General features: G+C 49.2%; 1 protein-coding gene across 6 annotated transcripts in view; it reads left to right on the top strand.

Moving 5' to 3' along the window:
- Positions 1-20056, top strand: part of fbxl17 (F-box and leucine-rich repeat protein 17) — a 208851-nt gene that overhangs the window by 129098 nt on the left and 59697 nt on the right. The gene's annotated exons all lie outside the window — the stretch shown is intronic.

The raw sequence follows: 20056 nt of genomic DNA, 5'->3' as shown, positions 1-20056 counted from the left end.
ATTTGATAAAAGTCCTTGCCAAAAGAATGATGTACAGTAAGTGTGTGTGTGTGTGTGTGTGTGTGTGTGTGCTTACTTTACTTACTGCGGTCACTTATATTCAAGAGCAGCACTGTGTATCTTTCCTTTCATTCATGCATTTATTTTCACTCAAACACACACACAAAAGAATACACACTAGCACTCTCTCTCTTTCCCTCTCTCTCTCTCTCTCTCTCTCTCTCTGCTCTCCTGACCTCTGAAACAGGTGCAGGCTGCTCCCGTTTGATCCACCTCTTGACAGACATTCCCCATTCGACACACTCTCTCCAAGCTGAACTCCTGTTAAAGAAAGAAAAGAAATTTCATCCCTCGTTCTTGGCATGTCGTGATGGAGAGAGTTCAGGCTTTTGCCAGAACCTAATGAAGGCCATCTCCCTCCCTCTCTCCCTCCCTCCCTCTCTTGCTCCCTCTCTCCCTCCCTCTCTCTCTTGCTCTCTCTCTCTCTCTCTCTCTCTCTCTCTCTCTCTCTCTCTCTCTCTCTCTCTCTCTCTCTCTCTCTCTCATTCTCATTCTCATTTCTCAGCCCTGGTTTTTGGATGTCCCCTCTGTTCCCCTCCCGTCCTGTTCTTTCTCACTCACGGTAATGACCAGTGGTGTGTGGGGGGGGGTTGTGCCGTCTTTCACCACGCTGTCCGGTCCTGCTGAGCTCTCCTGGCCGAGTGAGGGACGGAGGCGGAGCGGAGCGGAGCGGAGCAGCCAAACTGGTCGTGGATTTCCCTCTCGTGGATTTCCCTCTCGTCCCTTTGCTTCCACTCAGCCGGGGGAGTCACTCATTTCTCCTCCCCTGCCCCTCCTCTTTCTCCTCCACTCCTGCTCTCCTCCTCCTCCTCCTCCCTCCCCATCTCTCTCCAGAAGTGCACCTCCCTCCCCACCTCCTCTCAGCGTTCCTGTCTGAATGTGTGATGAAGGGGCCGTGTGATGAGGTGATGTCTCCTGCCGTCAGGACTGACTGGTGCAGACGGACAGAGAGGCTGAATGGGAGGCCTGATGTTGAGGAACACACACTATGAGCTGGGGAGCTTCTTCCCTCGCTCTCCTCATCCGGGTCAGACCCCCCCCCCCAGACTGCTCTGACGGGAGAGCTCGTTGGGACTCCTTGACTCACTGCCCTTCTGGGGATCTCGCCCCTTTCTGTGTCTCCGTCGCATTAGGTTTAGTTTATTCATCTACCCCTAGACACACATTGCACAACACTTTACTTTTGTACCTAAACTGACATTTTCTACTTTTATGTTAATAAATATCATTTAAAACGTTACGCTAAAGTGTGGTCTCCCACTGTGTTGAGTCTGCCTGGAGCCCCCTGTAGCCATTCCTCTCTCAGCACATTGGCACCCAGGTGTGTGCTACCGGCTTGTCGTAGGGCCTGCAGCCAAAGACAATCAAGCCCTCACTAAAGCCAATACCAGGAGCTGGAGAAATAAACACTTGACAGCATTGGGCTTTCCTCTCTCGCTCTCTTGCATGCGGGAAGAAGCCTGGCTCACAGGGAGGAAGACGTAGTGGGTGTGCACAGAGTGTGTGTTTGTTTCTGTGGAGGGAAAAGATAACAGATTTTGCTTAATGTGGATGTTGTGTATAAGGAGTGTAGGTCGCCTTACCAGGTGAAATTGCCATTTTGTTTTCACAATATGGGAAAACACATTTTAGAGAACAGTTTGAAGTTCCCCAAGCAGTTGTGAGCTGGGGCCTACCATAAATGTCTTTTTGCCTTCATTAATTGACATCTCACTGAATCTGTGTCTCCCTGTATATCACTGAATGAGTGAATTGCCAGTAGTATGGTGGTCACCTGACTGAAGAGAGAGAGACGGAGAGAGAGACTGAGAGAGAGCGCTGTGTGTCCCCCTCAGGGAAAGGGCAGTGAGTTGGGGACTGAGTGACTGAAGTGTTCCAACAGGAGCGCTCAGCCTCAGGGGGACTGCTGCAGTTGAGGCTCATGCTGCTGCTGCTGCTGCTGCTGCTACCGCTGGGGCTGATGGAGCTGATGGGGCTGATGGGGCTTCTCAGAGTGACCCAGCAGAGCTGAGCCTGGCTCTGGGGGAGTAACCTGAGCCTGGGAGAGAAACGCTTGGAGCACATTGTCTGTGTTCTTAGGAAGTTACGCATGCTGATCTCCTACTGAGAGAATGGATAACACACTTTTTGTGTAGGCATACCACTACAACTACTACTACACACTCACTCATGCACACAACCATCTCCCTAGCCATCTACTTCTGAGGTTTCATTTATCTGTCTTAAATGTCTGAACCACACACACACACACACACACACACACACACACAGACAGACAGACAGACATCTTTTTTTCACGCTCACTGTGGAGAGTTAGGAGACTTGATTACGTCTCCTGTGAGCATATAAACTGTCCAGTGTGCGTTTTCTATCATTCTAAGTATTACATATTTGGTGTGTGAGGCCGTTGTCTCCCCCTGTCTTCGCTGCTGGAGGTGCGCTGCTGGCTTGGCGCGGCGCTGGCCTGAGCGAAAGCCCAGTCTCTCCTGCTGGACGCCTGCAGCCTCTGGCCTGGCACCGGGACAGTGGACGAGACTGCGCCTAGAGGAGAGGGGTGCAGTTTATCACTCGATCACTGACATACTCCTCTTGGTCCAACCATCGTCTTCCCCTTCATGACTACTCTTTTCTCATGCATGCTCTCACTGGCTCTTTCTCTGTTTGTAAATTAGGATTCTGCTTTAAGCACATAATCATGTGTTCGCTCCTGTGGGTAATTGTATGTTGTAGTTGTTTATTGGTACGTCAGAATCAAATAAGTGGAACTTTTTCTCTCATTCGTTCCCTTGTATTCTAACATGCCCAGGCATGCTTTGACTTGTGTTTCTCTTCAACAGTGTTGTTCAAATGCAGAGTTGCTACAGCAGAAAAATGGCTCTATAACAGGAATAAATGGCATTGCTTTATCTGTCTCTCTCACATGCGCTCTCTCTCTCTCTCTCTCTCTCTCTCTCTCTCTCTCTCTCTCTCTCTCTCTCTTTCTCTATCTCTCTCTCTCTCTTTCTCTCACGCACACACAATTTGATCCCTCTCCTTTGCGGCCGCACACAGACATGCACACACACCCTCCCAGACCAGCACAGATTGTCCATGCTTCCCACAAAGTCCCCTCCATCTCTGCTTGGCTTGAGGCAGTGTGCTCTGGTTGCCAACTGTCAATCCATGATGTATGGTGTTTGGATGTTGCTAAGTGTCTTGTGGTGGTGCTGGCATGTGCATTGGAGTCTCTCTCTCTCTCTCTCTCTCTCTGTGTGTGTGTGTGTGTGTGTGTGTGTGTGTGTGTGTGTGTGTGTGTGAGTGTGTCTGTGCATATGTGGAGTTGAAGAGGGTAGGGGGTTGCACGTGAGAGGAAGCAGCTTAGCAGTCATGGGTCAGAATAGAAACTTCACACCTATGGAAATCACCCAGGGACATACAGTACACACATGCTCACTCATGCACACACACAGGTTTGCACATAAACAGTTGCACATAAACACCCCACAAACAAAAACTTAATTGAAGACTAATGAAACATCTGTGTGAGATATTTCTGTATGTGTGTGCGTACGTGTGTGTGTGTGTGAGTGTGTGCGCATTTGTGTGTGTGTGTGTGTGCATTTGTGTGTCTCCACTGATTGCATGACATCAGCTAGTGCAGAAATTAAGCACAGGTTTTGGTAATCAAACCTTTTCACCTTAATGGAGTTTGACACAATACCTGTGCAAACGACTAACTGTGTTTGACATTGTTTTTTGATGATGGAAAAAATACAGAGCCGAGTTTGGCCCCCCTGGGCACCCCTACCAGTCGCAGCAGTAGGCCTCCGATGCATGAGGCACTGACATGAGTTTCACCTCCACAAAAATGAGCTTGAGACATACCATGTGTTGGAGGTGTACACATAGACTGAATGTTCTAGTTAGGGGGACAGAGAGCAGTGTGGTTCATGGTTTGGCACCTTGTCTGTCCTCTAATTTGGCTACTTAGAATAGAGAGAGAGAAAGAGAGGGAGAAAGAGAGAGAAAGAGAGGGAATGACCGAGGCAGAGAGAGAATGGTTCCAAAAGAGCATGACAAAGGAAACCAAGAAAATAAAGAAAGATAGAGAGGCATTTATGGGTGAGCACAGACTTCATAGGAACTGGAAGTGCATTTGGAGAGCACAGACATCCCCCAAGGCCCAAGGTCCAAATTCACAATGTTTTAGAAAGTGAAAAACAAAATCCTGCTGACATACAGACAGACAGACAAACAAAAAGGAATGAAACCATAGGCTCCTTGGCAGTGATCAAGATGAATGAGGTGCAGCTCTGCAATGGCATGTGGGTCAGATGGCAGCCCAGTGGATGACCCTCTGCCATCAACCCCCTCCACCAGCCCCAGGCTTCCCAGTATCCCAGGCCCCCTTTTGGAGCCGACTGCAGGGGAGGAGAGCTGGTGGCCATGGCTGAGCCATATTGGGAGCAGTGCTGCTGGAGGCATGGCTTGGACTCTGCTGCTGCCTCTACAGCGTATCCCTCCCCCTACACCCCCCTCCCCTACAGAGTCCCCCCCTCCCTACAGGCCCCCCCACAGAGCCCCCCTCCCCTACAGAGCCCCCTCCCCAGCTCCCCATCACTCTCACTTCAGCCTCTCCTCTTTTCTCCTCTAACCTCCTCCTATCCTCTGTTCATCTCTTACTTCAGCCTCTCCTCTTTTCTCCTCTCACCTCCTCCTATCCTCTGTTCATCTCTTACTTCAGCCTCTCCTTTCCTCTCTCCCACCTCCTCCTATCCTCTGTTCATCTCTTACTTCAGCCTCTCCTCTCCTCTCACCTCCTCCTATCCTCTGTTCATCTCTTACTTCAGCCTCTCCTCTTTTCTCCTCTCACCTCCTCCTATCCTCTGTTCATCTCTTACTTCAGCCTCTCCTCTCCTCTCACCTCCTCCTATCCTCTGTTCATCTCTTACTTCAGCTTCTCCTCTCCTCTCCTCACTGATCTGATCTCTATTTTTCTGCTGTACCTCTCTCTCCTCTCCTCTCCTCTCTCTAATTTTCTGATATACCTCTCTCTCCTCTCCTCTCCTCTCTTCTTTTCTGATGTACCTCTCCTCTCCTCTCTTCTTTTCTGATGTACCTCTCTCCTCTCTTCTCCTCTCTTCTGATATACCCCTCTCTCCTCCTCTCCTCTCCTCTCTTCTTTTCTGATGTACCTCTCTCCTCTCTTCTCCTCTCTTCTGATATACCTCTCTCTCCTCCTCTCTTCTTTTCTGATGTACCTCTCTCCTCTCCTCTCCTCTCTTCTGCTGTACCTCTCTCTCCTCCTCTCCTCTCTTCTCCTCTCTTCTTTTCTGCTGTACCTCTCTCTCCTCCTCTCCTCTCTTCTTTTCTGATGTACTTCTCTCCGACGGCCCAGTTTGATACACCAGCAACATGCCTTATGGTGTCTCAGAGCTTCTTATTGACAAGGACAGCCTGCACAAGGAATTGGAATGTGAGAAGTGTGTGTGTGTGTGCGTGTGTGTGTGTGTGCGCACGCACGCACGCACATGCGTGTGTGTGTGTGTGTTTGTGTGGGCACTTGTGTATAGAGGGTATGCATATTTGTGTGTGTGTGTGTTACTGGAGAAGCAGAGTGAACCTTCTGTCTTGTGTTAAGTGGTTTGCAGGCTGGCAGGCCCGTGGGCCAGGTACAGCTCTCATTCTCTTCTGTGCACTGCTCTTGTTTTCCTGGCTGGACGTCTGCAGGAGTGTGCTATAACCGAGGCTAATAATCAGCCAATCGGACTTTATATACCCTCAACCGAGTCACCATAAAAGGGCTGAATGGACGCTTTTTTGGCTTCTGGGTCGGGAATTCTGAAGATGGATTTGTCTAAAACTTGTCCGTTATGTCCTACCACTGTCACGCCATAAAAGTTTAAGAAGCCACAAACTTTTCCTGAGTCCACGGGTCATTCCCCTCTGCCACAGCCCACATCCACTGACTGCATTCTGCTCTGAACTCTCTTACTTAACATTTGTGTGGGTGAGGTGAAATCCAGCCACTTATCTGACATTCTGAAATTCCTCTCTGTTCACAACCTTTCTGTGAGCGCGTGTGGGTGTACGTGTGTGAACGGTTTGAACGTGTGATTCTGGAGGATTCCTGCTGAGTAGCTGTGAGTCGTTGTGAAGCATGGCGTGTCTGTAGTGTGTGTTGGACTTGCATGATTACCTAACGGAGAACCTTCATGGAGCACTCCTGTCTGTTTAAACGCTCCAGGGGCTGCAGGGGCTGCAGTCAGTGTCAGCCCAGCCTACATGCCTCCCTCCTGACCTGGATCAGACTGCTGTTCCTGCCTTGGTGATTTGCATGGGAAGCGTATATCCATTAGCACTGCTTTAATGCCCCCCCCCCTCCCTCCCACCCAGAGGCTGTGGATGACTCAGCGCTTTAAAGCGGAGAGATGCGATGAGATAAATAGGTAAATGTCTTGGGCTTGTGTGGGTGATGACAGAGCAGTGCACTAACTGGAGGAGTGATTGACACACTGGCAGAGTGTTTTCCTCTGGTTCGGATCACCTCCTCTCTCTCTCTCTCTCTCTCTCTCACCTCTTTACTCAGGCCCTTTCCTCTTCTGTCATCACAACCCTTCTTCCTTGACTTTTCCCTCTTCCTTTCCTCTCCTCTCCTCTCTATCCCCCCTTCTTGTTTCTTCTCTGTTTCCCACCCATCTCCTGTCCTCTCTCTCCTTCACTCATATCTCATGTGGTTCTGTTCTCCACTAATAGTCCCTGTTCTCTCCTCCACCAGTCTGCTCCTGTGCTGTGCCGCTGGCTCACCTGCTGTGAGATGGAGGCAGGTGGAGGCAGATACCTCCGCACAGCGCACGCCACAGCCTCAGTCAGAAACAGGCCTTCACGGGACTGCTGGAGAACATGTGTCCAGCAGTGGCGTGGCTGTAGAGCGGGTGGTGTGATGGGTTCTAATAGAGAGCGGGTGGTGTGATGTGTTCTAATAGAGAAAGGGTGGTGTGATGTGTTCTAATAGAGAGCTGGTGGTGTGATGTGTTCTAATAGAGAAAGGGTGGTGTGATGTGTTCTAATAGAGAGCTGGTGGTGTGATGTGTTCTAATAGAGAGAGGGTGGTGTGATGTGTTCTAATAGAGAGCAAATGGTGTGATGTGTTCTAATAGAGCGGGTGGTGTGATGTGTTCTAATAGAGAGCAGGTGGTGTGATGTGTTCTAATAGAGAGAGGGTTCTAATAGAGAGCAGGTGGTGTGATGTGTTCTAATAGAGAGAGATGGGCCATATGTAGGGGAAGGGTAGAGGCTTCAGGGCTGAGAGGTGTCATCTGGATTGTGTAGCGTTGGGAATCCGCTGGGTGTGTGCATTACTGACCTGTTGAGTCTGGCCAGCTGGGTGTATGGATATGTGTTGTCTGGACTCTGTTGGACATGCTGTCTCAGGGTGTGACTCATTGATCTCAGGTGCTGTTTCTGTTCTCTGGTAGTGCTAGTGTGGTATTGTCGGTTCTCTGATAGTGGTAGTGTGGTCTTCCTGTTCTCTGATAGTGCTAGTGTGGTGTTGTTGGTTCTCTGATAGTGCTAGTGTGGTTTTCCTGTTCTCTAATAGTGCTAGTGTGGTGTTGTCGGTTCTCTGATGAGTGTAGTGTGGTCTTCCTGTTCTCTGATAGTGCTAGTGTAGTATTCCTGTTCTCTGATAGTGCTAGTGTGGTCTTCCTGTTCTCTGATAGTGCTAGTGTGGTCTTCCTGTTCTCTGATAGGGGTAGTGTGCTGTTGTCAGCTCTTATCTGAGAGCCGTTAGATAAATGCAGGTGAGTGTGCTTGCTTGTCAGCTGTCTGATTCAAGAACCTTCAGGCTTCAGGGTGAAATCCGCATGTTAATGGCTTAGTGCAGCCTTTCCATCAGCACCGCTTCTGTTTGTCTTGGCATCTACACTTTATCTCTGGCCGACTCTTCAGCCGCCCACTGGGCTCTCAAAGCTCAACTGAATAAGAAGAGAACAGGAGAGATCAATCCCTTTAAGATGATCTGGACCTGCATCCACCCACTACCTCACACACACCCCAATCAAGTGCAGAACCATCTCAAGTCTGTACAGCAGCACCATCTCATTAGGGCTGATGAAACAAGGGCTGTGTGTGTGTGTGAAGATGTGTGTTTCAGAAGCTTAGACTGAGAGGAGAGTGTCCACATCAGAGCAGACCTGTGGGTTTACTGAACTGCTATATGATGGCAGCTCTGTCTGCTGTTTCTCACAGACTCCTCTCTGTTTCCCTACAGACGTGCTATTGTGCTATCTCTGAGAGAAAAGAGCCACAAGCACATTAAAGTGGGTTTTGTTGTTATAATCTTGTCTCTTTTTCTTTCTTTGTCCCTCCCTCTCTCTCTCCCTCGCTCCCTTTCTCTCTTTCTCTCTCTCTACCGGGATAATATCTCATCATTCTTTCTTGGAACTGGATCAAACGTTGTTCCACAGAAATTCATTTTGGGATTCTAGCCATTGGCTTCCTCTGATTCCCCCCTCCCCTTCACCCCTCCGCTCATTCTCTCCTCTATTCTCTCTCATTCTTTCTGTCTGTCTCAGTTTGCCTTAAATGTTTTTTCTTTCGCTCTTTTGCAGCACTTGAGCCAATGGGACATCTGGTTTACTGCAGGCCTAATAGCTGTGTGTCACTGGAGTCAAATGCTTGTCTAAAGTCTTTTTCCTGTGTTAGCCACGGGACGCTCATTAGCCTCCCCACCCATACACAACTGGCCTGAAGAGGAGCCTGGCTGCGTGTTTTCGTGTTTTCATCTCGCGCTGTCTGTAGTCTCACACCACCATTTTTCTCCTCATGGATGTTTGGATGTGCTATCTATAGCCTTCCACTGTATATGCCTCCTGCTGGGTAGCGTCTGCATGTCTGTAATAACACGCCCTCTTAAAGCTGCAGTTGGCAAGATTTTTATGATCATATTCACTGAAACCGACACTATGCTCCGACAGAACAACATAAATCAGCCAGTTTTAGAAAAAAAACCCCGCACTTCTACCTCCACCTAGAGCCTGTTATTTGTATTGCAAAAATCCACAGCTCCCGGTTCTTCTGGTCCAATCAGAGCAGGGCTGTGTGAGATCTGAGTGTCAATTACAGTCTGCTGCGCACTGACGAGCACAAACTCGATGAGAGGGTGCTCGGTGGTAGTGGGGGAGGGGCATGAGAGTTGTAAACATTCAAAATTTTGGCTAAGTCCCCTAAATCTGTCAGACTTGCCAACTGCAGCTTTAAGGTCTATAGTAATGCTGCCTTCATTACTGACTCTGTCTGAGACAGAGGTGAGCTACTGAGATCTCCCCAGTTGTGAACACCACATGCGGGTGACCTTTGACCTCTACCCATATGTTCAGGTGACTAATCGTCAACCCACCCCTGGCCTCCTTGACCCCATGTCTGCACAGCAGTTGTGGACCATGTGAAGTCCAGCACCCCCTCTATTCAAACCAGACCAGACTCCTCTGCCTTTGACACTGGCCGTCTGTAAACCAGAGTCTGACCTTGGGGGTGTGAGTCGCCTGACACAAGCACCTGGGCAGCTGAGGGGAAAGTATGACCGCATGGCTGCCCAAGTCCAGGTGTCGGGTCTGGGTGTCATTTCAGCTTCTGGTTAGAAGTGAGCACACAAGAGCCGAGGGCCTTTTATGCGCTCTCAGTGCTGATGGCCTAATTACATTGGGAGTGACGACAGCTCACCTCTGTCTTAATGGTGTCACCCCCCTCCTCCAGCTCTTAGCCAGCCGACAGCTTGTGACTTGGCACAACATCATCTCAGCCATTTAGGCTTAACAGTTTCATATTGCAGTGAAATCACATGAAAGCAGTTCCTCAAGATCGCTGACAGCCATTTATTTCATTGGCCCGATTTCATTGGTGCATTCCTGTGCCGTTTTTCTGTTCAGTAAAAAAAGCGTGGTAATGACAGGGGGCTCGATGAAGTGCCCGTGCCAGGCCGCCAGTGTGTCATTAGCGGCGGCTGGACTGTAAATCCTGGCAGGAGCCGCTGGCGTGGCGTGGCACGGGGGTGGTGAGGAGACGGTGAGGTTTTAGAGGAGCGCATCGGGTGCCTCTGTGATTCAGGAGCCTCTGGCCAACCAAACAGACTCAGAGGGAAAAGTCGACCCATCAAAATGCCTCCGACACAGCCAGGGAACACTCATCTTCACCTCATATAGACACGGCCTTTCTCTCACATACACACACACACACACACACACACACACACACACACACACACACACACAAACATATACTGAAGGAAGAGTTGTGCTCCAGACCTGGTTATGGCTAGGGTTCATCCCCTGCTGAGTTAAAGGAGCAGTGACTCTGTTGTTTCATGATGATGAATATAGTGGGATATGTGTGTGTATCTCTGTGTGTGTGTGTGTGTGTCTGTCTATGTCTATGGGTTTTCCCCCTCATGTGAGCCAAAGAAAGTAATAGGATCTGTTTGACTGCTTTAGTAGAATGTTGAAGTGCTACTCTTTTCCACCTTAGAATGATTATGAATATTCGTGAGTCGTCTTTGTAAAAAAAAATTCAGCACTGATGCCAATGTAGACACACACACACACACACACACACAAACAGAAGAGTGTACTTAATGAATCCTAAGCCCGGTTTGAGCGGTTCTGGTGGCTGTGGGAGTGTAGATGGATGCTCCTGTGTCATACTTGTGTAATTAAAATGGGGCCGGCTAATTGAAGTACCTGCACTCTGTCACGGCACAGGGAATTACATGTCATAATGCCGGCCCTTTCTGCATCCCACCAAATGTGTTGTTCTTCGCACTCTCTGTCTTCTGTGCCCCCCCTCTCTCTCTCTCTTCCCCCTGTCTGCTGGTGTCTCTCGCCCGATCTGTCTCTCCCCTGCCCCTCTCTTCATATCCATTAGTTTAATGAATGCTGTGCAGTCCTCCCGCCGTCATGGACATGGCAGTGATATTGTTCGCCTCGCTCCTTGCCGCATGCTGCGCTCTCATTAAAATAAATGGCAGTAATCAGAAAGCATGGCAATTAGTGGCGGCTCACCGCCGCCGAGGCCTGCTTCGTGTCAGGGTGCGTGCCGAGACAGATGCGCATGCTGGATGGGTGGATGCTCTCCGATCAAGGTGTGTGTGTGTGTGTGTGTGCGCGCGCGCTGGTGTGCGTGCGCGAGAGCCTGTCTGTATGTCTGTCTGCCTGTTTGTCTGTGTGTGTGTGTGTGAGAGTTGAAATATCATGTTGAGGTGTTTGTATGAAGGTATATTAGGTGCAAAAGTGGCGAGCACATTTAACATTTAACTGCAGATTTTGCATGTGCACACTAAAGTCATAAATGTGTAACAGTAAAGTTGAAGTTGTACATATTTTTTTTATATCTTGTTAACACAAAATAGGGGCTACGGGTTCACAAATCCTTTTTACAGGTACACAAATCCTATCCTGTGAGTCACAACTTTCAAGAGTCACCTTTTCGACACTTTTGCTCCAATGGTTGCAGCGCAGTTGGTCGCGAGAAACACATTGCACATCCGTGTTTCATAATCTGAGAACATGCACAACATTAGGTGCATTTGTAAACCCAAATGTGAACTAATGTATCAAAGTTGTGCATCTGAGAAATAATTTCTCATTAATAAAATTCTACAGATCGCTTTGATTTTCTTGCATGACTACAAGTCAATTGATACAAGCGCTCGAATCTGCTTCTCGAAGTGGCGATACTTTTGCTCCTGGCTAGGTGATATAATAGGGCAAAAAGATTTGTCAACATGTGCACGCGTCGAATGAATCGTCGAGAAAACAAAGGCGCAATTGATCAAGGAACCATGGGACCGACAAAAAAAAAAGAAAACAAGCGTTTTGCAATCAGTAGGAAATACTTGCTAATTTGGTGTCATCAAACATAGAGGCATACAATTAAATGGTGGTATGGCGTTCATTCAATGCTGAGAGAAACTGAAACCACTTTGATAACGTTGGTAGCAAAGCTCCAATTCATCCTATTGGAAGGCTATTTAATTATGAAACTACATTTAATAGAACAGAGCACAGACTATAATACACTATCTAGAGTATTGTATAGTCATTTGAATAACGTGGCCAAAAGCTTGTGGCATAATTAAATATGTCAATATTCTTTCCATTTGCCTACCAGTGTATGATGCTTGCATGAGGGAAACATCCCAAAACGATGACACCCATATAATTGCTGTTGTTTTGAGAAGTATTTATCATGCAACCATGCAAAAGCAATGGAACTATTGTAATTACATTTTACATTAGTAAAGCAGTCATCTGATGTGCATGTTTTCACAAACTTTTTGTGAGCAATGTTAGCACTTTAAACACTGGCTGCTTTGAAGTGCATGTAGAACAATATAGCGTAACAATAATAATTGTGATGTGATATAATGATAATTTGATGAGGGGTGGGTTCAGGTAGGTGAGCCCTATGACCCCAAAGTATGCCATGACCGGGCCTCAGGTCAAAGAATGTTGTCTATGTCCATGGCAACACTGGCATACAAATAAAGTCTATCAAAGGTCTGACATAAGGTAGCATTTTAAATGGGTGTTTTTTTTAATACATAATGTTTTTGAACAGTTTACTTACAGTAATAAAGCTTCTAACAAAAGTAGGGTGATATATATTTTACGTTTTCCCTTTAGTTGAGTTCAAAATAAAACGGACACAACAAAATAACAAACACTTGATTTTTAAAAAAAATTGTCGTTTAGATTAGTCGACTAATTGAAAAATTAGTCGAAAGATTAGTCGTTAGAAAATTAGTCGTTAGTGGCAGCACTATTTGGAACTCCCCATGGCTCCAGTGTTTTGTGTGTGCAAGGTTGTGTGCTCTTATTGTGTGTGTTACCCACATGGTTGTTATGCTGCTGTGATGACTGCTTCATTTCTTTAACCTCAGTAGGATGAGTGTAGGGGTAAATAAACTTGCCATCTGCTAGTATGGTCAGTGGTGAACTCAGGTTGGGTTTCCAGCGCAGTTTGGGAGCGGAGTGCAGCTGGAATGCATTTATTTACTGCCTCAGAGTCATTCTTCTCTTCCCAGACTCATTGCTTTTTTTTTCTGCAGCTTAATCTTGTCCTTTTGTGTCTTGTGTAAATAGAAAAGGGAGCAGGGTTAGTGGAGAGAGATGAGCGCTCTACCTGTGAGCCGCAGAGAGAGAGAGAGAGTGAGAGAGAGAGAGAGAGAGAGAGAAAAGGAGAGGGAGAGGAAAAGAAAAAATTGCCTTCTGCAGCAAAATCTCTGGCCCCTTTGCTCTGTTTTGTTTGTGATGGTGTTGAGTGCGTGTGTGTGGGTGTGTGTGTGTGTGTGCGTGCGTGCGTGCGTGCGTGCGTGCGTCGCGCGTCGCGTGTGTGCCGTGCGTGCGTGCGTGCGTGCGTGCGTGCGTGCGTGCGTGCGTGCGTGCGTGCGTGCGTGCGTGCGTGCGTGCGTGCGTGCGTGCGTGCGTGCGTGCGTGCGTGCGTGCGTGCGTGCGTGCGTGCGTGCGTGCGTGCGTGCGTGCGTGCGTGCGTGCGTGCGTGCGTGCGTGCGTGCGTGCGTGCGTGCGTGCGTGCGTGCGTGCGTGCGTGCGTGCGTGCGTGCGTGCGTGCGTGCGTGCGTGCGTGCGTGCGTGCGTGCGTGCGTGCGTGCGTGCGTGCGTGCGTGCGTGCGTGCGTGCGTGCGTGCGTGCGTGCGTGCGTGCGTGCGTGCGTGCGTGCGTGCGTGCGTGCGTGCGTGCGTGCGTGCGTGCGTGCGTGCGTGCGTGCGTGCGTGCGTGCGTGCGTGCGTGCGTGCGTGCGTGCGTGCGTGCGTGCGTGCGTGCGTGCGTGCGTGCGTGCGTGCGTGCGTGCGTGCGTGCGTGCGTGCGTGCGTGCGTGCGTGCGTGCGTGCGTGCGTGCGTGCGTGCGTGCGTGCGTGCGTGCGTGCGTGCGTGCGTGCGTGCGTGCGTGCGTGCGTGCGTGCGTGCGTGCGTGCGTGCGTGCGTGCGTGCGTGCGTGCGTGCGTGCGTGCGTGCGTGCGTGCGTGCGTGCGTGCGTGCGTGCGTGCGTGCGTGCGTGCGTGCGTGCGTGCGTGCGTGCGTGCGTGCGTGCGTGCGTGCGTGCGTGCGTGCGTGCGTGCGTGCGTGCGTGCGTGCGTGCGTGCGTGCGTGCGTGCGTGCGTGCGTGCGTGCGTGCGTGCGTGCGTGCGTGCGTGCGTGCGTGCGTGCGTGCGTGCGTGCGTGCGTGCGTGCGTGCGTGCGTGCGTGCGTGCGTGCGTGCGTGCGTGCGTGCGTGCGTGCGTGCGTGCGTGCGTGCGTGCGTGCGTGCGTGCGTGCGTGCGTGCGTGCGTGCGTGCGTGCGTAATTGCATGCGTGTGTGCGTGTATGTGTGCGTGCGTGCGTGATTGAATATAGCCATCACACACCAGACAAAAAATATCTCCATAAAACCAATATGTGCCATTTCTACAGATGCTGCATGGATATACAATAGCCTGTAGTTAAGTGTGACAGGTAGAAAGCTGAGAGTAGTTGTGTGGGTTGAGTCCCATCTAAACAGTCCAATAACCGTGTGGCGAGATGAATAGCCTCATTTTCAGGCTTTTACAAGTGATGGGGCATTGTCTGGTCTACGGAGACCCTATAAACTCCTCTCTTCATTTCCTAGCTCCACACACCCCACACACACACACACACACACACAGAGCCGCGGAGCACACCGCAGCACAGGCCCCTAAAGGACCATACGGCTCCTTCCACTAAAGCTCAGCATCTTAAAGCTGCACGCCACTCTGTTTTTTACAGGAAGGCCAAAGTGCATTATTTATTTGGAGTGCTGCTGCTGGACACTTGGGCTTGATGGGCTTCCTTTCTCTCCGGTAGCTTCATCTGTTTGTGGTTCATTGCGTAAAAAAAATATCCTCCTTTTTTATCTTTCCTCCATTTTAAGGGGCCAGTACATAACAATTTGTTGGAGTGGTCAGAGTGCGGCAGAGGGCGGAGAGGGGTGGTGCTGGTGCTGGTGCTGGTCTCTGGTGTGCGCGTGCTGCAGGGCTTTATGGGAGTTTATATGGGGATATATGAGGATATTCCGCTCCACCCAGCTGGGCGGGGAAGAGGCAGGCCCCATATGTGTCAGGGCTGATCACGGAGCGCCGGCCTTCAGCCTGGCAGACGTCTATACAGTCACATACATTTATGCTCACACTTACACACACACACACACACACACAGACGTACAGGTTTTGACTTCATCCTGAAGCAACCTTCAGGCCTTTTTTTTTTCAATCCATTTGAAGGTACAAGGGACTGCTTTTGTGTGTGTGCGTGTGCTTGCGTGTGTGTGTGTGCGTGTGAGGGAGAGAGATAGAGGAGAATGGAGCCTTTGTGAGGAGTCAAACCTTTATGTTCAGCAGGAAATATTGTTAGAATTTGTATTTCATTTAAGAAAAAAGAGCAGAGGAATGCCTGTCCTGCTGTACCCCCCCTCTCTCTCTGTCTTTCTCTCTCTAAGATTTCTTCTTTTATATATTCTCTCTCTTGCTTTTTTTCTCCTCCATTTGTTCTTTTTATCTTTTTTCTCTTGCCCTTTGTCTTGCTTAATCTTGCTAATCTGGCTTCAGATGCAGATGTCATGTCCTGTTTATGTGAAGCAGTAATGCATATGTCTATGGTTTGATGTTTGCTCTTTAATCATTTATTTACGTATATGTTAAAACATTCATTTAATCCCCTAACCCCGGATATTTCGGCATACATCTGATCCTTTTCCAGCCGGCGGCATAAGCCTGGAGATGCCTCTGTGTGCGGAACGCCGCAAATAGTAGCCATGTTCCTTCTTAAGTGGAATCAAAGGCTTTTTGACAGGAGCATGTCGGAAGCTTAGCGTTTGAGCGCAGGCACAGCTCAGGCAGCCCGTGCGGGTCCTTGGAGAACACAGGTGTTGGAGTACGAGCTGCAGTGTGACAGCAGTTGTCCATCGGGCAGAGTTTCATAGCCTGCAGTAATTAAAAAATATACTGTACCTGGCCTGTGTGTGTGTGTGTGTGTGTGAGAATAGATGCATGAAGCCAGTCTGGTCCTGCACGCACACTGGTGTATTTGGCTGTCGTCCTTCTCTAAGGAAGGAGGAAGAGGAAGAGGAGGAGAGGGATGAAGATAGTAACCCCCCATGCCCTCTCTTTTCCACCACTCAAACTAATTGCTCTGTCGTGGAGTATCTTTGTTGTCATGGAAACAACTTTAATGTCGCTTTTATTGGGCAGCAGGGGCCTTGAGGCCGCCCCGGCCAATGGCAGAGCAGGGATGGAATTGTTGAACGCATTAACATGGCAATGTTAAGAGGGTTGGAGAGGGTTATGGAAAATCACCATGACCATGGGCACAGGATGCGCTCTTATCCAGTTTAACACAACATACACTCACACACACACACACACACACACACACACACACACAAGTACTTACATACACACATACAGTATATACAGACTAACCCACACTCTGAAGGCTGAATATGGAAGGCTTTCATTCAGCCTCAATAACAGTGTTCACATTAGACCACATTCACATCAGTTTGAAGCATTAAATCAGAAAACACTTAATGGAAAAATTATTATGGAAGACGTCCTCCAAAAAAAGCTTTTGTATTATTTCGAGAGGAGTTTGTGGTATAAGCCCAGAGGAGATGTTTTGGGAATTGAGTTGGCAAACGCCTGATTATTGAGTAGAAGGTTTGCGGTCAGAGAGCCTGACGGGCAAGGTGACAAGCCTGTCAAGCTGCATGCGGGACTTCTTGTCGTGTTGTGCCTAATAACTCCTCCGTTTTGTGTGTGCCGCTACCTCGTAGAATTGTTTTTACGCGTCTCCACTCCCTCATGTGCACTACTGCTCGATGAAAGGCCATTTCTCCTCATTAATATGACCGAGAATTTTGTAGTTGCCGCCAGCGAGCAAGAAATGCAGTCAATTTGAATGAGCGTCTCATTATTAATTCTGCTATGAAGCAAGTTGTGGAAAGGGCGTATTACCGAGTATTAATCTGAGAGTGGGGGCTTTCATCGTATAGGATAAGAGCCATTAATGGATATTCACTTGTGACTCTTATTGATTTTTTGAAAGTTAAATCATAATTGATGCACTATTTAGATGAGCAGTTGTTGAGCAGGGAAGTAAGAATGAGGCTTGTGTGCACAGTGTGTCGTGGTGGCTGGACGCTCAAATGCAAAGCTGGGTGGTGCCAGCTGAACATCACAGAGGCATTGTTTACATATTTGTGAATGCTGTAGGATAGGCTTGCAATGTGTGTGAACATTAATAGTGTGTGTGTGTGTGTGTGTGTGCTACCCCATACAGAAGAAATTATAAGTATGTCCATATGATGTTCCTGTGTGTGTGAGAGAGAAGGAGGGGGGTGGGGGGCTTTATTGTAACATGAGAAGTTGCTGTGCTCTCGGAGTCTACCTCAATCTTCATTAGCCTCAGCAGTAACATGCCAGGATCACCCCTCAGAGGATTTCTCACGTGTGAGAATGTTGAAAATACACACACACACACACACACCACACACACACACACACACACCACACACACACACACCACACACACACACACACACACTCCCTCTCCCGTTTATAATGTACCATACCCACACACTGCTGCTGGCCATTACGCCTCATCAGGTGAAGCCTTGTGTAGCCGTAGGGGATCAGGTGACCACTAGCACTTGGGGGCTGGCAGGAGCCTGTGCCCATGGTGACCATTACTCTGACAGTTTCCGGAAACCTCCGGAGGTTGGTCTGTATCAGGTGACAGCTGTCCCTAACTGAACAACGGCATAGAGATGGAAACTGCATTAGCTGTATGAGTGAGATGTCAGTGGTAAAACTGTTTGTGTGTGTGTGTGTGTGTGTGTGCGTGTGTGTTTGTGTGTGTGTGCGTGTGTGTGTGTGTGTTTATGGCAAGTCACTAGGCTGATGGATGTACAGAAACATAACAGAATTTCCGTGTATGATTTTTTGTATTTGAAACTTGATTTTCTGTATGTGAGAGAGATGGATAGAGAGGGCACAAGAGAGAGAGAGAGAGAGAGAGAGAGAGAGAATGAGGCGGAGAGGAAGAAATAAGGATTGTGGTTTGTAGACTGAAGCGCCAACTGGTCTACACAATGAAAGGCACAAACTGAATGATTGAGCGACTGAAATGGAAGCTGAGGCAGATGCTAATTGGCAAACACACACACACATGCAGACACACACGCACGCAGACACACATGCAAGCACAAGGACACACACAAACACACAGACACACAGTCAAGCACAAGCACACACACACACACACACACACACACACACACACACATACAGTATACCTCTATTTTTTAACCCACCTCCTCACTTCTCATAAGTATATGCTGTGTTTTTGTAAGTGTAGGTTGTGTGATTGAACATGAAAGCGTGTTGCTTGTGAGGCAGGTGTGTTCGCTCCATGTCTCAGTGCCGTTAGTCCAGAGGGGCAGCAGCACATGTCCTGCTAGGGCCAAAGAGTAGAGTGGAGCCTACAGAAGTGGACAGGGCTGCTGCTCTACAGTGGACCTGCATCAAACATGCATGCATGCGGCACACACAGCTGCACACATGCAAAGAAACACACCATTATTAACACACACACACACACATACACTCACACACACTCACACACTCACACTTAACACTCACACTTTCTCTTTTTCTGAACTTACCATCTGGGACTTCCAGGTCAAACGGATTGATCTGTATTTTGTAGCCATGTATGCAGGCCTCATTAGAGAGTGTTTAAAAGAGAACCCTTTCATGTTTCTGCTCTGATCTCTCACACACACACACACACACACACACACACACACACACACACACACACACACATACAGTACACACACCATCTCCAGTCCATCACAGCCTCTGTGGACTCAGCAGTACATCCCCATTAATGCATGCTTTGAAGCTCCACTTTTACATACTCCTGAAACACACACACACACACACACACAGCTCATTCAACTCACGGTCACCTCAGCTCCCTCATGATAGCTGCCCTGCCTCTGGTGCCCCCTTTAGTATTTGTATTAAACCACACACACACACACACACACACACACACACACACACACACACACACACACACACACACACACACACCTCCTTCCTGACGTCCACACACCCTTCCTGACCGGCCTTTACATGGGGTCAAATAACACACAGCTCATTCTTCAATCCCACGGTCACCTCAGCTCCCTCATGATAGCTGCCCTGCCTCTGGTGCCCCCTTTAGTATTTGTATTAAACCACACACACACACACACACACACACACACACACACACACAGACACTGTATGCGTCCACAATACTGGTGACACTGTACGCCCTTAATAATTCCTCCTGACACGCCGCCTTCGCCTTCTCTCTCTCATTAAGCGCCGAGCTGATTTGGCTCTCTGGCCGGCGGCTTATTAATTTTGCCCGGCCGTCAGCTGGCGTGCCCGCTAAGGAGAGGAGCGGAGCTGGGATGAGCGAGCGAGCGTGCCGGCCGGTCCACTCCAATCGGCCGCGGGCCATCGGCCAGCACGTGATGTAATTAGCATCATGTGATGTGATTAGGAGGCCGGCTGACTGTAATGGGAGATGATGGAGGCGGACGGCTTCTCCGCTGCTGGCCTCACGTGAGCTGGACTCCACGCACGCCAGTCCTCCACCACAGGCCCTTAGAATAGCACAGCACCAGCTACGGGGCCTGACTCCAAATGAGCACAAGTCCAACTCTCAGATGGGCAACCTCAGGATACTATAGACAGGATGTCCGTGAAAATACATGTACACGTTAACATGATTTCACAGTGTCAGCCACATCCCTTTGTAATGTTAGAGCTCTGACATTGGAAGTTTGGCATCGGGAGGGGGTAGCCGTGGCCCACTTGGGGGCAGCCGTGGCCTACTGGTTAGCGCTTCGGACTAGACCCTCCGGTTGCCGGTTCGAACCCCGACCAGTA

This window comes from Alosa alosa, chromosome 5 (assembly GCF_017589495.1).
Source record: "Alosa alosa isolate M-15738 ecotype Scorff River chromosome 5, AALO_Geno_1.1, whole genome shotgun sequence".
NCBI classification, from domain to species: Eukaryota; Metazoa; Chordata; class Actinopteri; order Clupeiformes; family Clupeidae; genus Alosa; species Alosa alosa.
This window is presented reverse-complemented; position numbering and strand designations above follow the sequence as displayed.